The sequence below is a fragment of the Lipotes vexillifer genome, unplaced genomic scaffold, assembly GCF_000442215.2.
Source record: "Lipotes vexillifer unplaced genomic scaffold, Lipotes_vexillifer_v1.1 scaffold914, whole genome shotgun sequence".
Classification (NCBI taxonomy): domain Eukaryota; kingdom Metazoa; phylum Chordata; class Mammalia; order Artiodactyla; family Lipotidae; genus Lipotes; species Lipotes vexillifer.
In genome coordinates this window covers 46,413-53,680 of record NW_006780388.1, presented here as the reverse complement: position 1 = coordinate 53,680, position 7,268 = coordinate 46,413, and the positions used below count along the sequence as shown (strand labels likewise).

Below are 7,268 nucleotides of genomic sequence, written 5' to 3'. Positions count from 1 at the left end.
AAGAAGATACTGGGGGAATGTAAGCTAGATTGTTCTTGAGAACATAGCAATTGAACCAGATATGGAAAAAACCCCTGTGATCTTACATTGCACCAGTGAAAAGGGGACTGCACGTGGAGGCCAGTCTAAAGAGGGAGCTGAAAGATCCAAGGAGAGAGCTGAGTGTCCACTCCCTCACCTCCTGGGAGATGGAGCCTCTGGGTGACCCTACTGACTGTAATAAGATAGTGATGATGTCTCCAATGTCCATGGTAAGAGGGACATTCTGTGACTAGCACTTGATGGTCATGGGCACAGAGAAGGGAAAAGCTCTCCACTGGGTCAGAGTCGCTGCCAGACTGCTGGTGGGTAAAGTCCCCCTAGGGTGGCCAAAGCTTTCAATGGGGAAGAAGCAAACACAGTTGTGGTTTTATTGTTTCTGCCTTGCCGGCAGGCCTGACAACCAACCACGAGTGGGGTCACCAGAAAGAAGTTGTGCTGCTGCCAGGGATTGGGACCTCGAGGTGTCAAGATTTGGTCAGGGATCAAGTCAGACTGTTGACAGGGGAAGAACATGGACTTCGAGTCCATGAGAGCTGGGTGCCAACCCTGACTTGGCTTCTGAGCTTGCTGTGTGAACTTGAACAAGCCTTGGTTTGCATGTGTAATGGGGGGTAGGGTCTGTGTGATGGAATCATGGCACACATTTACCATCATGCCATATGCCAACGCCTTTTTCCGAGTTACTTCGGCAACATTAACTCATCTAAAGCTCCCAATAGCCCTGTAAAGTGGGAACTATTATAGCCCCCTTAGAGCTTTCCCTCTTTGCAGGAAACAGAGGCACAGAGTTTACTCAAGGTCATGAGGCAGAGTTCGGTGTGGAACCTGGGAAATTTGATTACAGCCCCTGCTCCTCCCCACCCCAGGTAAAATTAACATAAAATTAACCATTACCTTTTTTTTTTTTGGGCTGCACGGTGCGGCATGTGGGATCTTAGTCCCCAACCAGGGATTGAACCTGCACCCCCTACAGTGGAAGTAAGGAGTCTTAACCACTGGGCCTCCAGGGAAGTCCCAACCATTAACATTTTATTTTTAAAAAATTTTATTGTTTTAGTTTTTGGGCTGCGTTGGGTCTTTGTTGCTGCGCGTGGGCTTTTCTCTGGTTGCGGCGAGTGGGAGCTACTCTTCGTTGCGCTGCGCGGGCTTCTCATTGCAGTGGCTTCTCTTGTTGCAGAGCATGGACTCTAGGTGTGCGGGCTTCAGTAGTTGTGGCACGTGGTCTCAGTAGTTGTGGTTCGTGGGCTCTTGAGCACAGACTCAGTAGTTGTGGTGCACAAACTTAGTTGCTTTGCAGCACATGGGATCTTCCCAGACCAGGGCTCGAACCCTTGTCCCCTGCATTGGCAGGTGGATTCTTAACCACTGTGCCACCTGGGAAGCCCCATTAACATTTTAAAGTGAACAATTCTGTGATATTTAGTACATTCACAATGTTGTGCAACCTCTTTCTAGTTCTAGTACATTTTCATCACCCCCAAAAGAGACTCTACCTGCTAGCAGTCACTCCACAGCCTTCTGTTCCCACGGCCTCTGGTGGCCTCTAATCTGCTTTCTGTCTCTATGGATTTACTTATTCTGCACATTTCATAGAAATGGACTCATACAATATGTGGCCTTTTGTGTCTGGCTTCTTTCACTGAGAATCATGTTTTCCAGCTTCATACCCATCATAGCATGAATCTATACTTCATTCCTTTTTATGGCTGCATAATATTCCATTGTCTGGATAGACCAGAATTTGTTTATCCATCCATCAGTTGATAGACATTTGGGTTGTTTCCATTTCTTGGCTGCTATGGATAATGCTGCTATGAACATTCATGTGCAAGTAACTGTTTCAGTCCCTGCTTTCAATTCTCTTAGGTCTAAACCTAGGAGTAGAATTGCTGGGTAATATATGGTAACTCTATGTTTAACTTTTTGAGGAACTACCAAACTATTTTCCACAGTGGCTGCATCATTTTACATTCCCACTACCAATGTTCAAGGGTTCCAGTTTCCCCACATCCTTGCCAGCACTTGCTATTTTCCTTTTTTTGATTATGGGCAACTTAGTGGGTATCAGTATCTCATTGTGGTTTTTAGTTGCATTTCCCGAATGCCTGATGATGTTGAGCATTGCACCCTGTGAATACCATGAGTGAGAGTACTCTGTTAGGGGTAGGTAGAAGCCAAATGGGCAAGAATCTTTGGAGCCTCACAAATAAATAATGGAAGGCTCTTGAAATCTACAAGAAACGCTCTTGTTGTTACAGCTTCCTGATGGCTGAGCCATGCCATTGCAGCAGACAACATGGAAGCACAGAGGTAATTCACCCAGGGAGCGCTCCTTTGCCTTTTTTTTTTTTTTTTTTTTTTAAATCTGTAGTATCCTGAATCCTGGTCTATGTGACTCTCCACCCAGTAAAGAGAAAAATCCCTCCGGAATTATGAACACCTGCCATTTCACCTGTTCTAGTGTTTCTCTCCATGGTGTTTTCTACCATCAACATTAGAATCAATTGAGTAGCTTATTAAAAACACAGATTCCTGGGTCCCCACTGTAGCCCTTGCTGAATTTACAGTCATGGGGTGGGGTCCAGGAGTCTGCATTTTAACAACCTCTCCAGGTGGTTTTAGTGCCCGCTGACATGTCAGAACCACTGGTTCAGGGGCTGTTTGTCATTCACACTTCCATGTGGATTAGTTCCAGCAGACTGCCCCTTGCTCCAAAATCTGGGTTGACAGTAGCCCACTGCCCCCCTCCTTAAGGGACCAGGGGGAGGGCAGGCGGCCATCAGAACCTGGATCACTCTGGTATCTGGGGAAATATGGGGGTCCAGAGCCACTGGGAGGACGTGGCAGGAGGGATTGGAGGAAGCCACGGGCAAAGAAACTTCCTCTTCCTGCAACCTGTGGATTCTGGCTTCCATGTCCTGGGACCCAGAGGTCAATTATAACATCAGTTAAGTAGGCTAGCCTGGGAACCAATCAGAGAATCCATTTTCCCCTCAAAGCGATATTACACAAGTTTCAAACAACTAAGCTAAAATGAGCTCAGGGAGCATGACACTTCCGTTCTGTGGCATGGCTCGTCCCAGTAATTGTACAAAGGGAATTGTCTCCATGGTGTTTGGGTTATTTCCACCCTGACACTTAAAGGCATGTTCTAAATCCAGCTGGTGGCTGGGGACCACTCATAAGACCCAGCAGAGTTTCCACTGCCATGTTGGTTCCTCCTTCCCGCCTCTCAGGCCTCTTTATCCTGGTCAAGGGCCAGTTATGGAACGTGGACAAAACAAGACAGAGGAGAGGGAAAGCTAAGAAACAAGCAGCTGCAGGGAGCAGCTATCATGGTTTTACCTAAATTGCATTTTCTACTCTGGAGACCATGGGGGGACCTGGCTGGAAGAACTACGTGAAGGCGATAGTGTTGGCTGTGCCTGGAGTTCCAGAGACTGCAAAGGAGCTGGTTTCACTTGGGTCACATGATGCTGCACAAGTGGGGCTGGGCTTGGAGGCAGGACACCTGTCCTTGGCTCTTGTAAGCCCTTGCTCTCTCTCTGGGCCTCAGTTTCCCCGTATGTAGAATGAGTGTGGTTAATGGTTTCCAAGGGCCTTTCTGGCTGTATCATTCTGAGAGTCTGTCATTACTGTCATTTCAGTGTCTGGCGACGTGGGTAATTGTGCAAGTGAAACAGGAAGTAGGATGAGCTCTCCTAGTGAATGGGATTCCTGCTGCTTGCTAATTATGCTTTAATCAGGGTACAATGCATACTCCCACACTGTATGAGTTATGGCAAGGTACAGGTATTTCACCCAGCTGAACATTTCAGGTCTGGGAAAGAACCAAGCTAGATTCAACTCCTTCCCCTGGTTCTCATGGACTGATGTTTATTTATTTCCAAATACTTGCACAGTGAATTTAGGAAACCAGGAAGTCTAGAGTTTGATCCAACCCCTTCCTTTCTCCCTTCCTTTCTCAAATATTTTGAGCCAAGTACTGTCGTAAACTGTCTCATGGTATTTACACTCTAGGGGGCAGGAGAGAGTTAAAAAATAGAGTGTGTTGGTGCCTGCAGTACTCACAGGTATTTTCTCTTGGAATTCCCCTACTCATAGGCCCTGCTGAAAGGCAGGTTTAGGCGCCGTATTTGTACCAAGTCTCTTCCCTGCGTTCAGTTGGTTGGCCGGAAACCCAATTCTGTCTTTCTCCATACTTGAACCAAGAGACACAGTAACTAACCAGCTGGTGGTGGGCTCTGCTGTCTCCCATGAGGAACCAGTAGCGAAAAGAGAGAGGTGGTCACGAGTGAGGGAAGCAGAGACAAGAAAGCCCATGGGGCTGATAAGAAGGACCACAGGGCTTCTGAGAGCCAGAGGAGGAAGTTTCATTTCTATAATTGCAGTTTCTATTCCCTGATTCCCTCTAGTTTGGTTCCCATGCTCATGAGTTTGCCTGTTAGAGCCTTGCCTTCTGTTTCTTAAAACTGTTGCTCCCTGACGTGGCTGAGAGTAGGGCTGTGCCTTATTTATTTTGGTGTTTCCCTGGCACAAAGCAGAGACTTTGCCCTTAGTAGGCATTCAACAAATGTTTGTTGGATTTAATTGAACAAATTCCGTCCCATCCTCTGCCCCATATGTAGGCGGCCAGGTACAAACTGAAGAAGTAGGAAGCAGACCTTGATTTAGTCCGAAGTCAACTTGGGAAAAAAATACTGTAGTGGGATGAAAATAAACCTATACCTAATAGTTAAATCATTAAATAAACCTATAAATTAAACCTTTAGTGGAATTAAAATAAAATGCATAACCTAATATACTCAATAAGAGCATCTCCCTTCCCCCCGCCAAACATTTGCTCAATTCCTACCTACTAATTTTCAGGTGGAACAGTAGCTATTTGCCAATAGACCATTTGGGCATAGACACACTTTATCATGCATTCAGTTGTTTAACAATATTTTAAGGACCTACTTGTTTCATTCAGTAGTTCCTTTGAACCAACCTACCATATTAAGCTGTAAACATGTCTTCATTTTCACATTTCACATTTCACATTCAAGTTCACATTCCCCAAACCAAAGAAGAAAGGTCTTATTAACCAGCTAGTATGAAATCAATGAGGAAGAATAGCTGCTAAATCAAGTCAACCAACCACCTTAAATCAACCCAGTGCTCCAATCTCAAGCAGACAAGCTCATTCAGACCTATAGCCAAGACACTGGTGGAAAAACAGCCCCCACGGGAGCTCAAAACCACACTTACCCAGGTCTACACATCCAGAGTCCCACCCACTGATGATTCACTAGACCTGTAATAAAAGTGCTGGGGATAAGAACAGGTGGCTCAGTGCACCAGTTGAAATTTAAAACCTTATCAGCTCCTGCTGCAGACATGAGGCTTGACCCCAACAGGACACCCCACGATGGGAGCCCTTTTCTGGATGGGGAAATAAGACCCTAGTGCCCATTTTACCAAACCACTCTTGCTCATGTGTAAGTGCAGATGTAAAGTGCTGACTGCTTCTTTTTTGGCATTGCTTTTTAATTATGGCCATCAATAAATCATTCTATCCTTGAACAAGACTTGAGAATGGCCCTAAGGCAGAGGCACGATTCCTCAGGAACTAGGCCAACAGAGAATGGCTTGCTCACTCCTCACCTCTTCCTTTAATCCGCTGTCAGAAACAGAAACGTTCTCTCTTCAAGAAGCCTTGGAAGCAGACGGAAGCAGACGGCTGCACTTGCGTTCCATCTGGGAAGTCTGTTAACACACAGTTCTACCCTTGGCCTGCCTTACTGGCCACTGTCACAGAAACGGGATCTCCCCTCTCTTCTGCATTTTTTTCTCCCTTCATTTCCCCCTCTTACTGGTGTAGTGGGCTGAATGGTGCCCCCCACCCCTCCCCAAGGATATGTCCATATTCTTATTCTCAGAACCTGTGAGTGTTGCCTTATTTGGAAACAGGGTCTTTGCAGTTGTAATTCAGTTAAGGATTTTGAGATGAGATTATCCTAGATTATCTGTGTGGGCTCTAAATGCAAAGATAAGTGTCCTTAAGAGAGGCAGAATAGGAGAAGGCACAGACAGAGAAGGCAATGTGTCCACAGAAGCAGAGCTTGGAGTGATGTGGCTACAAGCCCAGGAATGATGGCAGCCATCAGAATTGGAAGAGGCAAGGAAGGCTTCTTCCCTGGAGCCTCCAGAGGGAACACAGCCCACTGACACCTTGATTTTGGACTACTGGCCTCCAGACTTTCTGTTACTTTAAGCCACCCAGTTTATGGTACTTTGTTACAGCAGCCACAAGAAACGAATACACCTGAGCCCTCAGCCTCCAGTGGTTCCAGTTTCTCCTCTCATTCAAGGCCTTGGAATCCCGAGCAGTCATGAATTTTTGCTCCACTGCTCTGGTGTTTTGGGCCAACCCTTCCTCTGTGTGATGCCTGGACCTGCAGCACTGGTATCACCTGGGAGCTTGTTGGAAATGCAGACTCTCAGGCCCCACCCCAGACCCACTGAACCGGAGTCTGCATTTTAACCAGGTCCCCAGGTGATTCATATACACATTCAAATTTGAGAAGCACTGGTAGGAGAAACTCTAAGGTGTTAATCAGATCTTTTCTCCAAGTATCCTAGTTTCTTCATGTCATATCTGTTAAATATGACATGGAGGTTTTGTATAAACACCAAACTTTTACGTTAGAACTGCATGCTGATGTGTTATACATAATATGACATGATGGCTGAAATTTGCTATAAAAGATTCAAGGAAGGAAAGAAGGAAGGAAGGAAGGAAAGGAAGGAGGAAAGACAGGGCCTTGGGTGAGGACAATGGAACAAGACTGGAAAAATGTGGACACATTTTTGCAGCTCAGTGCTAGGTACACGGGGCTTCATTGTGCAATTTTCTCTGCTTTTTTCTGCAAGGTGGAAATTTTCCTAGTGAAAAGTTAGGGAATATCCTAGTTTCCCAGCCTTCCTTATTTTCAGTTTTTTTCCATGAATCCATTTTTATCCCTTCGTGGAAATGGCTGGTGTTGGAGGGACATCTTTTCTATCTCAGTCTGTGGTTTTCTTTGCTCTGTTTGTTCATGTTTGTGGTTTTGCTGGCTTTCAGGACTTTTTTCAGCAGAAAGTTGTTTCTGGGGGAGCAGGATGGGAGCTGATTAAGGTTTATGGCATCTTCTAACTGGGTTTCCAACAACATCTGCTGGGCTTGTGTTGTTACTGGCAGCAGG

General features: G+C 45.9%; 1 protein-coding gene across 1 annotated transcript in view; it reads right to left on the bottom strand.

Annotated features, from left to right (window-relative positions):
• The window catches only part of LOC103091004 (ectonucleotide pyrophosphatase/phosphodiesterase family member 7-like), a gene marked incomplete at its 5' end in the record, with an annotated part of 29,605 nt that overhangs the window by 13,282 nt on the left and 9,055 nt on the right, over positions 1-7,268 (bottom strand).